This window comes from Lepus europaeus, chromosome 11, assembly GCF_033115175.1.
Source record: "Lepus europaeus isolate LE1 chromosome 11, mLepTim1.pri, whole genome shotgun sequence".
NCBI lineage: Eukaryota > Metazoa > Chordata > Mammalia > Lagomorpha > Leporidae > Lepus > Lepus europaeus.
Genome location: NC_084837.1, coordinates 94,500,546 through 94,519,115, shown reverse-complemented (window position 1 = coordinate 94,519,115; position 18,570 = coordinate 94,500,546).

Genomic DNA, 18,570 nt, shown 5'->3' with positions numbered 1-18,570 from the left:
TATGACTGGACGCAAGAGGAAATATCTGGTTATGTTTTGGGTAACTCAATCCCAGATATTTCTACAGCCTCTGTGTTTGTGTTTTCTGGATATTATCCACGGACTTTATTGTTTTGAATGTTTGTTATCGGGGAACATTTAATTTTGGGCTTGGATACAGTAATTGGTTCCACATGGAGACACCAGATCTACATATTCGTATTTTGTAGGGAGAAAGCTAGAGGAACTGCGGCAAAGAAATATAATATTTCTGTTTGTATAGATGACATTTTATGCACTTGCCTAGCGATAAGACTTTGCTTTTCTCCAAAACCACTTTTACTGTGATTTTCTTGGTCCAGTGCATACGAGTCCCACAGCAGTTTGTACGGATATGACTGGATGCAACCGGAAATATCCGGTTTTGTTTAGGCTAAATCAATCGCAGATATTGCTACAGCCTCTGTGTTTGTGTATTCCTGATATTACACACGGACTTTATGGTTTTGAATGTTTTTTATCAGGAAACATTTAATTTTGTGCTTGGAATCACTGATTGGTTCCACATGCAGACACCAGCTCTACATATTCGTAATTTCTAGGGAGAAAGCCAGAGGAACAGCGACATACAAACATGATATTTCTGTTTGTATCGATGACAATTTATGCATTTGCCTAACAAAAAGACTTTGCTTTACTCCAAAAACATTTGTACTGTGATTTTCTCAGACCATTGCATACGAATTCCACAGCAGTTGTTCCGTCTATGACTGGACGCAAGAGGAAATATCTGGTTATGTTTTGGGTAACTCAATCCCAGATATTTCTACAGCCTCTGTGTTTGTGTTTTCTGGATATTATCCACGGACTTTATTGTTTTGAATGTTTGTTATCGGGGAACATTTAATTTTGGGCTTGGATACAGTAATTGGTTCCACATGGAGACACCAGATCTACATATTCGTATTTTGTAGGGAGAAAGCTAGAGGAACTGCGGCAAAGAAATATAATATTTCTGTTTGTATAGATGACATTTTATGCACTTGCCTAGCGATAAGACTTTGCTTTTCTCCAAAACCACTTTTACTGTGATTTTCTTGGTCCAGTGCATACGAGTCCCACAGCAGTTTGTACGGATATGACTGGATGCAACCAGAAATATCCGGTTTTGTTTAGGCTAAATCAATCGCAGATATTGCTACAGCCTCTGTGTTTGTGTATTCCTGATATTACACACGGATTTTATGGTTTTGAATGTTTTTTATCAGGAAACATTTAATTTTGTGCTTGGAATCACTGATTGGTTCCACATGGAGACACAAGCTCTACACATTCGTATTTTCTAGGGAAAAAGCTAGAAAACTACGGCAAACAAACTTGATATTTCTGTTTGTATAGATGACATTTTATGCACTTGCCTAAAGAAAAGACATTGCTTTTCTACAAAACCAATTTTGCTCTGATTTTCTCGGTCCCTTGCATACGAATTCCACACCAGTTCACCGGATATGACTGGATGAAACCGGAAATATCAGGTTGTGTTTTGGCTAACTCAATCCCTGATATTGCCACAGCCTCTGTGTTTGTGTTTTCTGGATATTATCGATGGACTTTATTGTTTTGAATGTTTTATCAGGGAACATATAATTTTGTGCTTGGAATCACTAATTGGTTCCACATGGAGAAACAACCTCTACACATTGGTATTTTCTAGGGAGAAAGCTAGAGGAGCTGTGACAAACAATCATGATATTACTGTTTGTATATATGACATTTTATGCACTTGCCTAACGAAAAGACTTTGCTTTTCTCCAAAACCATTTTTACTGTGATTTTCTCGGTCCATTGCATAGGAATTCCACACCAGTTTGTCCAGATATGACTGGATGAAACCAGAAATATCTAGTTTTGTTTTCGCTAACACAATCCCAGATATTGCTACAGGCTCTGTGTTTGCGTTTTACGAATATTATCGATGGACTTTATTGTTTTGAATGTTTTGATCAGGGAACATTTAAATTTGTACCATTGATACACTAATTGGTTCATCATGGAGACACCAGCCCTACATATTCGTATTTTCTAGGAAAAAGCTAGAGGAACTGCGACAAACAAACATGATATTTCTGTTTGTATAGATGACATTTTATGCACTTGCCTAATATAAAGACTTTGCTTTTCTCCAAAACCATTTGTACTCTGTTTTTCTCAGTCCATTACATATGATTCCACACCAGTTGGTCCGGATATGACTGGATAACACCAGATATATCCGGTTTTCTTTTGGGTAACTGTATCCCAGATATTGCTACAGCCTCTGTGTTTGTGTTTTCTGCACATAATCAATGGGCTTTATTGTTTTGAAGGTTTGTTATTGAGGAACATTTAATTTTGGGATTGGATACAGTAATTCTTTCCACATGGAGACACCAGCTCTACACATTCGTATTTTCTAGGAAAAAGCTAGAGGAACTGGGGCAAACAAACATGGTATTTCTTTTTGTATTGATGACATTTTATGCACTTGCCTAACGAAAAGACTTTGCTTTTCTCCAAAACCTTTTTTACTGTGATTTTCTCTGTCCATTGCATACGAATTCCACACCAGTTTGTTCGGATATGACTGGATGAAACCTGACATATCCAGTTGTGTTTTGGCTAACTCACTCCGAAATATCGTGAAAGACTCTGTGTTTGTGTTTTCTGGATATTATCCATGGACGTTATTGTTTTGAATGTTTTTATCAGGGAACATTTAATTTTTTGCTTGGAATCACTGATTGTTTCCATATGGAAACACCAGCTCTACACATTCGTATTTTGTAGGGAGAAAGCTAGAGGAACTGCGGTAAACAAACATGATATTTCTGTTTGTTTCGATGACATTTTATGCACTTGCCTAACGAAAAGACTTTGCTTTTCTCCAAAACCATTTGTACTGTGATTTTCTTGGTCCATTGCTTACTAATTCCACACCAGTTTGTCCGGATATGATGGATGAAACCGGAAATATCCTTTTGTGTTTTGGCTAACTCAATCCCAGATATTGCTACAGCCTCTTTGTGTGTAGTCCTGATATTATCCACGGACTTTATATTTTGCATGTTCGTTATCGGGGAACATTTGATTTTGGGCTTGGATACAGTAATTGGTTCCACGTGGAGACACCAGCACTACTGTAGTGGAATGAGAAGGCCATGCCAAGGTGGCCACTGGCAAGCGAGCGTCAGTTAGTCAGGAATGGCTTTGAAACTGCCTGGCGACAGGCTGTGATTGGATGGCTCTGGAAACTGCCTGGCGACAGGCTGTGATTGGATGGATTTGAAACTGCCTGGCGACAGGCTGTGATTGGATGGCTCTGGAAACTGCCTGGCAACAGGCTGTGATTGGTTGGGGTATAGACCGCCCCTTGACCAGATTGGCTGGTCTTGGCTATATAAGCTTTGTATCAACTGTAATAAACGAGTCTGCAGGCTGCTCGCCTCAAGCCTGCTCTCACCGGACTCCCGGGGTCTGTGTGTTGACTCCGCGCCTCTTGCCCCCACCACGCTGCTCTTCTCAGAAACGAACCCACTGCAACATTGTGGAGAAATCAACGGCAACATCTGGCGCGCCAACGTGACTGAGAAAGAAACAGCGTGTCGGACTCGGCGAGGTCCCCCCGGATTTCGGCAAGTAGGCCCCTCAGTGTTTTGTGTGCTGTTCGGTTCTGTGAGGGTGAGCACAGAACCCCCTCCTACACCCCTTTCCTTGTCCTTGTCCTCGGTCTAAGTGACCCCAGGTTAGCACACACCGCCCTGAAGCGTACGTCGCTTCTCGGCTCCTCCTTTTACTTTCGGTTCGCCCGGCGAATTCACATAAGGGACTGATCATCCCAGAATTCGGAACCAAGTCATCTTCCCTCATTCGAGAGAGGTGATGCTCCGGAGACACCGTGTGGGCATACGGCCTTGACCTAACGAATCAAGGAAGTCCCCCACTAAGCACAGGACATACGTACGATCTGATACACCACTATCTGTTTGTCTAGCATAGGAAAACCTCCCACAAAATGCCATCCACAGTTGAGGTGCTAGGAATTTGCTTTGTTACGGTAGCAGTGCTGTACGTGTCTTTCCTCTGGCTAGAGTTGGCATACCGTGCCGCTCTTAAGCGCTCAGATATGGGAAAGATACCCCCCTCTCAGAATCCTGTGCAGATTATCAAAGATCGTGAATCTGTGAGTGATAGGAGCCTGACACTCCAGGTCCCTGTCTCACAGACAACGGTTGCTGACTTAGGGAGAGGGAACTCCGACAGTGAAAAAAACAACGTAGCAAACAAGGTAGCAGTGCCTAGTCAGCTACCCCCCACATACCCGTGGGATGAACTAAGAGGACCTCTACACAATAACTCATGCGAGGTCATCCCATCCGCACCCAGTGAGGATCCCCACATTTGTGGCAGTACTCGGACACCCCAAGCTCTCAGGGCAGCCACTAGATCCCATGCCATCAGCATGTTTGCTGCTAATGTTGAAGTGTACACAAAATTCAGACCCTGGATTCCAACGCCTATAAAAAGGCTTCTGTTAACCAAGGGTCGAGGATATGCTTGTGTCTTTCCAGAGAATGCAGAACAGCCCATTTGGGTACCAGCCAGAAACATCAAGCCTGCAACTGACAGCCAACCAGAACCAGCTGTACAAGACCGAGACTCCGCCTTGTTAGCAGACGCACCTGCCCTATCATCCTACCCTAAGAAACTGCCCATAGCCACATCTGTTACCATTGTGTACCCCACTAGCTCTGGTCAGCCACTCCAATGGCCCACAGCCTGTGTGCCGTTATGCCATTCCTGATAACCATTATTCCTCATTCCTACCCCTATCTGAGCAAGCAATCCTGTGGTCTCTCGATTTGAGCGCTGGTTAGTCAATGACGGGTAAGATCCCCTGGGGGACAACCTAAGACAGGCACAGCTGCGTACGGAGACCACATGGAAACGGGGTCAACAATGGTATGGCCAAGAATCATGCCTCCCGTTGCTCAAAAATAAACGAAAAGGGTGAAATGTAGTGGAATGAGAAGGCCATGCCCAGGTGGCCACTGGCAAGCGAGCGTCAGTTAGTCAGGAATGGCTTTGAAACTGCCTGGCGACAGGCTGTGATTGGATGGCTCTGGAAACTGCCTGGCAACAGGCTGTGATTGGTTGGGGTATAGACCGCCCCTTGACCAGATCGGCTGGTCTTGGCTATATAAGCTTTGTATCAACTGTAATAAACGAGTCTGCAGGCTGCTCGCCTCAAGCCTGCTCTCACCGGACTCCCGGGGTCTGTGTGTTGACTCCGCGCCTCTTGCCCCCACCACGCTGCTCTTCTCAGAAACGAACCCACTGCAACATTGTGGAGAAATCAACGGCAACACACTACATATTCGTATTTTGTAGGGAGAAAGCTAGAGGAACTAAGAGAAACAAACATGATATTTCTGTTTGTATAGGTGACATTTTATGCACTTGCCTAACAAAAAGACTTTGCTTTTCTCCAAAACCATTTTTACTGTGATTTTCTCGGTCCATTGCATATGAATTCCACACCACTTTGTCCGGATATGACTGGATGAAACCAGAAATATCGGGTTGTGTTTTGGCTAACTCAATCCCAGATATTGCTACAGCATCTGTGTTTGTGTTTTCCGGATATTATCCACGGACTTTAATTTTTTTGAATGTTTTTTATCTGGGAACATTTAATTTGTACCGTGGAAACACTAATTGGGTCATAATGTGGACACCAGCTCTACACATTCGTATTTTCTAGGGAGAAAGCTAGAGGAACTGCGACAAACAAAAATGATATTTCTGTTTGTATCAATGACATTTTATGCACTTGCCTAACGAAAAGACTTTGCTTTTCTACAAAAGCATTTGTACTGTGATTTTCTCGGACCATTGCATGCGAATTCCACACCACTTTGTCCGGATATGACTGGATGAAACCAGAAATATCCGGTTTTGTTTTGGCTAACTCAATCCCAGATATTGCTACAGCCTCTGTGTTTGTGTTTTCCTGATATTATCTTCGGACTTTATTGCTTTGAATGTTTTTTATCAGGGAACAATTAATTTTGTGCTTGGAAACACTAATTTGTTCCACATGGAGACACCAGCTCTACACATTCGTATTTTCTAGGGAGAATGCTAGAGGAACTGCGGCAAACAAACCTGATATTTCTGTTTGTATCGATGACATTTTATGCTCTTGCCTAATACAAAGACTTTGCTTTTCTCCAAAACCATTTGTACTGTGATTTTCTCAGTCCATTGGATACGAATTTCACACCACTTTGTCCGGATATGACTTGATGAAACCAAAATATCCGGTTGTGTTTTGGCTAACTCAATCCGAAATATTGTGAAACACTCTGTGTTTGTGTTTTCTGGATATTATCGATAGACTTTATTGTTTTGAATGCTTTTATCAGGGAACATTTAATTTTGTACCGTTGTAACACTAATTGGTTCATCATGGGGGCACCGGCTCTACACATTCGTATTTTCTAGTGGAAAAGCTAGAGGAACTGTGGCAAAGAAACATGATATTTCTGTTTGTATCGATGACATTTTATGCAGTTCCCTAATGCAAAGACTTTGCTTTTCTCCACAACCATTTTTACTGTGATTTTCTCGATCCATTGCATACAAATTCCACACCACTTTGTCCAGATATGACTTGATGAAACCAGAAATATCCGGTTGTGTTTTGGCTAACTCAATCCGAAATATTCTGAAACATTCTTTGTGAGTGTTTTCTGGATATTATCAATAGACTTTATTATTTTGAATGTTTTTTATCGGGAATATTTTATTCTGAGCTTGGATACAGTAATTGGTTCCACATGGATACACCAGCTCTACATATTCGTATTTTCTAGGTAGAAAGCAAGAGGAACTGCGAAAAACAAACATGATATTTCTGTTTGTATAGATGACATTTTATGCACTTGCCTAACGAAAAGACTTTGCTTTTCTCCAAAACCATTTGTACTGTCATTTTCTCGGTACATTGCATATGAATTAAACAACACTTTGTCCGGATATGACTGGATGAAACCAGAAATATCCGGTTGTGTTTTGGCTAACTCAATCCGAAATATTCTGAAACACTCTGTGTTTGTGTTTTTTGGGTATTATCGATGGACTTTATTGTTTTGAATGTTTTTATCAGGGAACATTTAATTTTGTGCCGTAGAAATACTAATTGGTTCCACATGGAGACACCAGCTCTACACATTCGTATTTTCTAAGGAGAAAGCTAGAGGAATTATGGCAAACAAAGATGATATTTCTGTTTGTATAGATGACATTTTATGCACTTGCCTAACGAAAAGACTTTGCTTTTCTCCAAAATTTTTTACTGTGATTTTCTCGGTCCAACGCATACGAATTCCACACCAGTTTGTCTGGATATGACTGGATGAAACTGGACATATCCGGTTGTGTTTTGGCTAACTCAATCCCAGATATTGCTAAACCTCTATGTTTGTGTATTCCTGATATTATCCATGGACGTTATTGTTTTGAATGTTTTTATCAGGGAACATTTAATTTTTTGCTTGGAATCACTGATTGTTTCCATATGGAAACACCAGCTCTACACATTCGTATTTTGTAGGGAGAAAGCTAGAGGAACTGCGGCAAACAAACATGATATTTCTGTTTCTTTCGATGACATTTTAAGCACTTGCCTTACGAAAATTCTTTGCTTTTCTCCAAAACCATTTGTACTGTGATTTTTTCGGCCATTGCACATGAATTCCACACCAGTTTGTCCGGATATGACTGGATGAAACCGGAAATATCCTTTTGTGTTTTGGCTAACTCAATCCCAGATATTGCTACCGCCTCTCTTTGTGTAGTCCTGATATTATCTACGGACTTTATTATTTTGCATGTTCGTTATCGGGGAACATTTAATTTTGGGCTTGGATACAGTAATTGGTTCCACGTGGAGACACCAGCGCTACATATTCGTATTTTGTAGGGAGAAAGCTAGAGGAACTGCGGCAAACAAACATGATATTTCTGTTTGTATAGATAACATTTTATGCACTTGCCTAACAAAAATACGTTGCTTTTCTCCAAAACCATTTGTACTGTGATATTTCTCGGTCCATTCCATACGAATTCCACAGTAGTTTGTACCGATATGACTGGATGAAAGCAGAAATATCCGGTTTTGTTTTGGCTAACTCAATCCCAGATATTGCTACAGGCACTGTGTTTGTGTTTTCTGGATATTATCAACGGACTTTATTGTTTGGAATGTTTTTTATCGGGGAACATTTAATTTGTGCTTGGAATCACTGAATGGTTCCACATGCAGACACCAGCTCTACACATTCGTAATTTCTAGGGAGAAAGCCAGAGTAACTGCGACAAACAAACATGATATTTCTGTTTGTATAGATGACATTTTATGCACTTCCCAAACGAAAAAACTTTGCTTTTTTCCAAAACCATTTTTACTGTGATTTTCTCGGTCCATTGCATACGAATTCCAAACCAGTTTGTCCGGATATGACTGGATGAAACCAGAAATATCGGGTTGTGTTTTGGCTAACTCAATCCCATATATTGCTACAGCCTCTGTGTTTGTGTTTTCCGGATATTATCCACTGACTTTATTTTTTTTGAATGTTTTTTATCTGGGAACATTTAAATTTGTACCGTGGAAACACTAATTGGGTCATCATGTGGACACCAGCTCTACACATTCGTTTTTTCTAGGGAGAAAGCTAGAGGAACTGCGACAAACAAAAATGATATTTCTGTTTGTATCGATGACATTTTATGCACTTGCCTCATGAAAAGACTTTGCTTTTCTGCAAAACCATTTGTACTGTGATTTTCTCGGACCATTGCATACGAATTCCACACCACTTTGTCCGGATATGACTGGATGAAACCAGAAATATCCGTTTTTTTTTTGTTTGTTTTGTTTTTTTTTTTTTTTTTTTTTGGCTAACTCAATCCCAGATATTGCTACGGCCACTGTGTTTTTTTTTTTTTTTTTTGGATATTATGGATGGACTTTTTTGTTTTGAATGTTTTTTATCAGAGAACATTTAATTTTGTGCTTGGAATCACAGATTGGTTCCACATGGAGATATCAGCGCAACACATTCGTATTTTCTAGGGAGAAAGCCAGAGGAACAGCGACAAACAAACATGATATTTCTGTTTGTATCGATGGCAATTTATGCACTTGCCTAACAAAAAGACTTTGCTTTACTCCAAAAACATTTGTACTGTGATTTTCGCGGACCATTGCATACGAATTCCACACCACTTTGTCTGGATATGACTGGACGAAACAGGAAATATCTGGTTATGTTTTAGCTAACTCAATCCCAGATATTTCTACAGCCTCTGTGTTTGTGTTTTCTGGATATTATCCACGGACTTTATTGTTTTGAATGTTTGTTATCGGGGAACATTTAATTTTGGGATTGGATACAGTAATTGTTTCCATATGGAGACACCAGCACTACACATTCGTATTTTCTAGGAAAAAGCTAGTTAACTGGGGCAAACAAACATGGTATTTCTGTTTGTATTGATGACATTTTATGCACTTGCCTAACGAAAAGACTTTGCTTTTCTCCAAAACCTTTTTTACTGTGATTTTCTCTGTCCATTGCATACGAATTCCACACCAGTTTGTTTGGATATGACTGGATGAAACCTGACATATCCGGTTGTGTTTTGGCTAACTCACTCCGAAATATTGTGAAAGACTCTGTGTTTGTGTTTTCTGGATATTATCCATGGGCATTATTGTTTTGAATGTTTTTATCAGGGAACATTTAATTTTTTGCTTGGAATCACTGATTGTTTCCATATGGAAACACCAGCTCTACACATTCGTATTTTGTAGGGAGAAAGCTAGAGGAACTGCGGTAAACAAACATGATATTTCTGTTTGTTTCGATGACATTTTATGCACTTGCCTAACGAAAAGACTTTGCTTTTCTCCAAAACCATTTCTACTGTGATTTTCTCGGTCCATTGCACATGATTTCCACACCAGTTTGTTCGGATATGACTGGATGAAACCGGAAATATCCTTTTGTGTTTTGGCTAACTCAATCCCAGATATTGCTCCAGCCTCTTTGTTTGTGTAGTCCTGATATTATCCACGGACTTTATTATTTTGCATGTTCGTTATTGGGGAACATTTGATTTTGGGCTTGGATACAGTAATTGGTTCCACGTGGAGACACCAGCGCTACATATTCGTATTTTGTAGGGAGAAAGCTAGAGGAACTGCGGCAAACAAACCTGATATTTCTGTTTGTATCGATGACATTTTAGGCTCTTTCCTAATGCAAAGACTTTGCTTTTCTCCTAAACCATTTGTACTGTGATTTTCTCGGTCCATTGCATACGAATTCCACACCACTTTGTCCGGATATGACTTGATGAAACCAGAAATATCGGGTTGTGTTTTGGCTAACTCAATCCCAGATATTGCTACAGGCACTGTGTTTGTGTTTTCCGGATATTATCCACGGACTTTTTTTTTTTTGAATGTTTTTTATCTGGGAACATTTAATTGTGTACCGTGGAAACACTAATTGGGTCATCATGTGGACACCAGCTCTACACATTCATTTTTTCTAGGGAGAAACCTAGAGGAACTGCGACAAACAAAAATGATATTTCTGTTTGTATCGATGACATTTTATGCACTTGCCTCACGAAAAGACTTTGCTTTTCTGCAAAACCATTTGTACTGTGATTTTCTTGGACCATTGCATACGAATTCCACACCACTTTGTCCGGATATGACTGGATGAAACCAGAAATATCCGTTTTTTTTTTTTTTTTTTGGCTAACTCAATCCCAGATATTTCTATGGCCACTGTGTTTTTTTTTTTTTTTTTGGATATTATGGATGGACTTTTTTGTTTTGAATGTTTTTTATCAGAGAACATTTAATTTTGTGCTTGGAATCACAGATTGGTTCCACATGGAGATATCAGCGCAACACATTCGTATTTTCTAGGGAGAAAGCCAGAGGAACAGCGACAAACAAACATGATATTTCTGTTTGTATCGATGACAATTTATGCACTTGCCTAACGAAAAGACTTTCCTTTACTCCAAAAACATTTGTACTGTGATTTTCTCAGACCATTGCATACGAATTCCACACCAGTTGGTCCGGATATGACTGGACGATACAGGAAATATCTGGTTATGTTTTAGCTAACTCAATCCCAGATATTTCTACAGCCTCTGTGTTTGTGTTTTCTGGATATTATCCACGGACTTTATTGTTTTGAATGTTTGTTATCGGGGAACATTTAATTTTGGGCTTGGATACAGTAATTGGTTCCACATGGAGACACCAGCTCTACATATTCGTATTTTGTAGGGAGAAAGCTAGAGGAACTGTGGCAAAGAATCATATTTCTGTTTGTATAGATGACATTTTATGCACTTGCCTAGCGATAAGTCTTTGCTTTTCTCCAAAACCACTTTTACTGTGATTTTATTGGTCCAGTGCATACGAATTCCAGAGCAGTTTGTACGGATATGACTGGATGCAACCGGAAATATCTGGTTTTGTTTTGGCTAAATCAATCGCAGATATTGCTACAGCCTCTGTGTTTGTGTATTCCTGATATTACACACGGACTTTATGGTTTTGAATGTTTTTTATCAGGAAACATTTAATTTTGTGCTTGGAATCACTGATTGGTTCCACATGGAGACACCAGCTCTACACATTCGTATTTTCTAGGGAGAAAGCTAGAGGAACTGCGAAAAACAAACATGATATTTCTGTTAGTATAGATGACATTTTATGCACTTGCCTAAAGAAAAGACTTTGCTTTTCTCCAAAACCATTTGTACTGTGATTTTCTCGGTCCATTGCATAAGATTTCCACAACAGTTTGTCTGGATATGACTGGATGAAAGCAGAAATATCCGGTTTTGTTTTGGCTAACTCAATCCCAGATATTGCTACAGGCACTGTGTTTGTGTTTTCCGGATATTATCAACGGACTATATTGTTTTGAATATTTTTTATCAGGGGACATTTAATTTTGTGCTTGTAATCACTGATTGGTTCCACATGCAGACACCAGCTCTACACATTCGTAATTTCTAGGGAGAAAGCCAGAGTAACTGCGACAAACAAACATGATATATCTGTTTGTAAAGATGACATTTTATGCACTTGCCTAACGAAAAAAACTTTGCTTTTCTCCAAAACCATTTTTACTCTGATTTTCTCAGTCCATTGCATACGAATTGCACACCAGTTTTTCCGGATATGACTGGATGAAACCGGAAATATCAGGTTTTGTTTTGGCTAACTCAATCCCAGATATTGCTGCAGCCTCTCTCTTTGTGTTTTCCGGATATTATCCACGGAATTTATTGTTTTGAATGTTTTTATCGGGGAACATTTAATTTTGTGCTTGGAAACACTAATTTGTTCCACATGGAGACACCAGCTCTACACATTCATATTTTCTAGGGGAAAAGCTAGAGGAACTGCGGCAAAGAAACATGATATTTCTGTTTGTATCGATGACATTTTATGCACTTGCCTAAAAAAAAGACTTTGCTTTTCTCCAAAACCATTTTTACTCTGATTTTCTCAGTCCATTGCATATGAATTCCACACCAGTTTGTCTGGATATGACTGGATGAAACCAGAAATATCGGGTTTTGTTTTGGCTAACTCAATCTCAGATATTGCCACAACCTCTGTGTTTGTGCATTCCTGATATTATCCATGGACTTTATTGTTTTGAATGTTTTTTATCAGGGAACATTTAATTTTGTGCTAGGAATCACTAACTGGATCGACATGGAGACACCGGCTCTATACATTCGTATTTTCTAGGGAGAAAGCTAGAGGAACTGCAGCAAAGAAACATGATATTTCTGTTTGTATAGATCACATTTTATGCACTTTCCTAACGAAAAGACTTTGCTTTTCTCCAAAACCATTTGTACTGTGATTTTCTCAGTCCATTGCATACTAATTCCACACCACTTTATCCACATGTGACTGGTTGAAACTGGAAAATCCGGTTTTATTTGGCTAACTAAATCCCAGATATTGCTACGGTCTCTGGTGTGTGTTTTCTTGATATTATCAATGGACTTATTGTTTTGAATGTTTTTTATCGGGGAACATTTTCTTTTGAGATCGATACAGTAATTGGTTCCATATGGAGACACCAGCTCTACACATTCGTATTTTCTAGGGAGAAAGCTAGAGGAACTCGGCAAACAAACATGATATTTCTGTTTGTACAGATGACATTTTATGCACTTTCCTAACGAAAAGACTTTGCTTTTCTCCAAAAACATTTTTACTTTGATTTTCTCGGTCCATTGCATACAAATTCCACACCAGTTTGTCCGGATATGCCTGGATGGAACCAGAAATATACGGTTGTGTTTTGGCTAACTCAATACGAAATATTGTGAAAGCCTCTGTGTTTGTGTTTTCTGGATAGTATCGATGGACTTTATTGTTTTGAATATTTTTATGAGGGAATATTTCATTTTGTACCGTTGAAACACTAATTGGTTCATCATGGGGACAGCAGCTCTACACATTCGTATTTTCTAGGGAGAAAGCTACAGGAACTGCAGCAAACAAACATGATATTTCTGTTTGTATTGATGACATTTTATGCACTTGCCTAACGAAAAGACTTAGCTTTTCTCCAAAAGAATTTGTACTGTGATTTTCTCGGTCCATTGTATGCGAATACCACACCAGATTGTGCGGATATGTCTGCATGAAACAGGAAATATCCCGTTTTGTTTGGCTAACTCAATAACAGATATTGCTACACCCTCTCTGTTTGTGTTTTCTGGATTTTATCGATGGAATTTATTGTTTTGAATGTTTTTAATCAGGGAACATTAAATTTTGTGCTTGGAAACACTAATTGGTTACACATGGAGACACCAGCTCTACATATTCTTATTTTCTAGGGAGAAAGCTAGAGGATCTGAGGCAAACAAACATGATATTTCTGTTTGTATAGGTGACATTTTATGCACATGCCTAACGGAAAGACTTTGCTTTTCTCCAAAACTATTTTTACTGTGATTTTCTCGGTCCATTTTATACGAATGCCACACCACTTTGTCCGGTTATGACTGGATGTAACCAGAAATATCCGGATTTGTTTTGTCTAACTCAATCCCAGATATTGCTACAGCCTCTGTGTTTGTGTTTTCTGGATATTATCGATAGACTTTATTGTTTTGAATGTTTTTATCAGGAAACATTTCATTTTGTACCGTTGAAACACTAATTGGTTCATCTTGGAGACACCAGCTCCACACATTCATATTTTCTAGGGAGAAAGCTAGAGGAACTGTGGCAAAGAAACATGATATTTCTGTTTGTATAGATGATATTTTAAGCACTTGCATAATGAAAAGACTTTGCTTTTCTCCAAAACCATTTGTACTGTGATTTTCTCGGTCCATTGCATACGAATTCCACACCACTTTGTCTGGATATGACTGGCTGAAACCAGAAATATCCGGTTGTTTTGGCTAACTTAATCCCAAATATAGTGAAAGCCTCTGAGTTCGTGTTTTCCGGATATTATCAATGGACTTTATTGTTTTGAATGTTTTTTATCAGGGAACATTTAATTTTGTGTTTGGAATCACTAATTGGTTCCACATGGTGATACTATATCTACACATTCGTATTTTCTCGGGAGAAAGCTAGAAGAACTGCAGCAAACACACATGATATTTCTATTTGTATAGATGACATTTTGTGCACTTGCCTAATGAAAGACTTTGGTATTCTCCAAAACAATTCTTACTGTGATTTTCTCGGTCCATTGCATACGAATTCCACACTACTTTCTCAGGATATGACTGCATGAAACCAGAAATATCCGTTTTTTTTTTTTTGACTAACTCAATTTGAAATATTGTAAAAGCCTCTGTGTTTGCGTTTTCTGGATATTATCGATGGAGATTATTGTTTTGAATGTTTTTATCAGGGAACATTTAATATCTTACCATTGAAGATGTAATGGGTTCATCATGGGAACACCAGTTCTACATATTCCTATTTTCTAGGGAGAAAGCTAGAGGAACTAAGAGAAACAAACATGATATTTCTGTTTGTATAGATGACAGTTTATGCACTTGCAAAATGAAAAGTCTTTGCTTTTCTCCAAAACCATTTTTACTGTGATTTTCTCAGTCCAATGCATACAAATTCCACACCACTTTGTGCGGATATGACTGGATGAAACCAGAAATATCCGGTTATGTTTTGGCTAACTAAATCCCAGATATTGCTACAGCCTCTCTGTTTGCGTTTTCCGGATATTATCAATGGATTTTATTGTTTTAGATATTTTTTATCAGGGGACATTTAATTTTCAGATTAGATACACTAATGGGTTCCACATGGAGACACCAGCTCTACACATTCGTATTTTCTAGGGAGAAAGCTAGAGGAACTGCGAAAAACAAACATGATATTTCTATTTGTATAGATGACATTTTACCTACTTGCCTAATGAAAAGACTTTGCTTTTCTCCAAAATCATTTGTACTGTGATTTTCTAGGTCCATTGCACACGAATTCCACACCAGTTTGTTCGGATATGACTGGATTTAACCAGAAATATCGGGTTTTGTTTTGGCTAACTCAATCTGAAATATTGTGAAAGCCTCTGTGTTTGTGTTTTCTGGATATTATCGATGGACTTTATTGTTTTGAATGTTTTCATCAGGGAACATTTATTTTTGTACCGTAGAAACACTAAATGGTTCATCATGGGGACACCAGCTCTCATCATTCTTACACTGTAGGGAGAAAGCTAGAGGAACTGCGACAAACAAACCTGGTATTTCTGTTTGTATAGATGACATTTTATGCACTTTCATAATGAAAAGACTTTGCTTTTCTCCAAAACAATTTTTACTGTGATTTTCTCGGTCCATTGCATACGAATGCCACACCACTTTGTCCGCATAAGACTGGATGAAATCAGAAATATCCGGTTGTATTTTGGCTAACTCAATCCAAAATATTGCTAGAGCCTCTGTGTTTGTGTTTTCCGGATATCATCGATGGACTTTATTGTTTTGAATGTTTTTATCAGGAAACATTTATTTTTCTACCATAGAAACACTAATTGGTTCATCATGGAGACACCCGCTCTACACATTTGTATTTTCTAGGGAGAAAGCTAGAGGAACTGCGGCAAACAAACATGATATTTCTGTTTTTATAGATGATATTTTATGCACTTACCTAAGGAAAAGAATTTTCGTTTCTCAAAAAACATTTTTACTGTGATTTTCTCGGTCCATTGCATATGACTTCCACACTAGTTTGTCCGGATATGACTGGATGAAACCAGAAATATCTGGTTGTGTTTTGGCAAACTCAATCCGAAATATTGCTACAGCCTCTGTGTTTGTGTTTTCTGGATATTATCAACGGACTTTATTGCTTTCAATGTTTTTTTTTATCAGGGAACATTTAATTTTGTGCTTGGAAACACTGATTGGTTCCACATGGAGACACCAGCTCTACACATTTGTATTTTCTAGGGAGAAAGCTAGAGGAACTGCGGCAAACAAACATGATATTTCTGTTCGTATAGATGACATTTTGTGCACTGGCCGAAGGAAAAGACTTTGCTTTTCTCCAAAATCCTTTTTACTGTGATTTTCTTGGTCCATTGCATACGAATTCCACACCAGTTTACCGGATATGACTGGATGAAACCAGGAATATCCAGTTGTGTCTTGGCTAACTCAATCCCAGATATTGCTACAGCCTCTGTGTTTGCGTTTTCTGGATATTATCGATGCAGTTTATTGTTTTGAATGTTTTTTCAGGGAACATTTATTTTTGTACCGTAGAAACACTAATTGGTTCTTCATGGGGACACCAGCTCTACACATTCGTATTTTCTAGGGAGAAAGCTAGAGGAACTGCGGTAAACAAACATGATATTTCTGTTTCTACAGATGACATTTTATGCACTTGCCTAACGAAAAACTTTGCGTTTCCCCAAAACCATTTTTACTGTGATTTTCTCGGTCCATTGTATATGAATTCCACACCAGTTTACCGGATATGACTGGATGTAACCGGAAATATCAGGTTTTCTTTTGGCTAACTCAATCCCAGATATTGCTACAGCCTCTATGTTTGTGTTTTCTGGATATTATCAACGGACTTTATTGTTTTCAATATTTTTTATTGGGGAGCATTGAATTTTGAGCTTAGGTACACTGATTGGTTCCACAGGGAGACACCCGCTCTACATACTTGTATTTTCTACATACTTGGTATCGATGACATTTTATGCACTTCCCTAACAAAAAGACACTGCTTTTCTCCAAAACCATTTTTTCTGATTTTCTCGGTCCATTGCATACGAATTCCAAACCACTTTTTCATGATATGACTGGATGAAACCAGAAATATCCGGTTGTGTTTTGGCAAACTCAGTCCCAGATATTGCTACAACCTCAGTTTTTGTGTTTTCTGGATATTATCGATGGACTTTATTGTTTTGATTTTTTTTTATCAGGGAACATTTAATTTTGTGCTTGGAAACATTAAAAGGTTCCACATGGAGACACCAGCTCTACACAACCTTATTTTCTAGGGAGAAAGCTAGAGGGACTGCGGCAAACAAACATGATATTTCTGTTTGTATCGATGATATTTTATGCACTTGCCTAATGAAAAGACTTTGCTTTTCTCCAAAACCATTGTTACTGTGATTTTCTCAGTCCATTGCATACGAATTCCACACCAGTTTGTCTGGATATGACTGGCTGAAACCAGAAATATCCGGTTGAGTTTTGGCTAACTGTATGCGAAATATTGCTACAGACACTGTGTTTGTGTATTTCTGATATTAACCACGGACTTTATTGTTTTTGAATGTTTTTTATCGAGGAACATTTAATTTTGTGCTTGGAAACACTAACTGGTTCCACATGGAATCACCAGCTCTACACATTCGTATTTTCTAGGGAGAAAGCTACAGGAACTGCGACAAACAAACATGATATTTCTGTTTGTATCGATGACATTTTATGCACTTGCCTAACGAAAAGACTTAGCTTTTCTCCAAAAGAATTTGTACTGTGATTTTCTCGGTCCATTGTATGCGAATGCCACACCAGATTGTGCGGATATGTCTGCATGAAACCGGAAATATCCCGTTTTGTTTGGCTAACTCAATAACAGATATTGCTACACCCTCTCTGTTTGTGTTTTCTGGATTTTATCGATGGAATTTATTGTTTTGAATGCTTTTAATCAGGGAACATTAAATTTTGTGCTTGGAAACACTAATTGGTTACACATGGAGACACCAGCTCTACATATTCTTATTTTCTAGGGAGAAAGCTAGAGGATCTGAGGCAAACAAACATGATATTTCTGTTTGTATAGGTGACATTTTATGCACATGCCTAACGGAAAGACTTTGCTTTTCTCCAAAACTATTTTTACTGTGATTTTCTCGGTCCATTTTATACGAATGCCACACCACT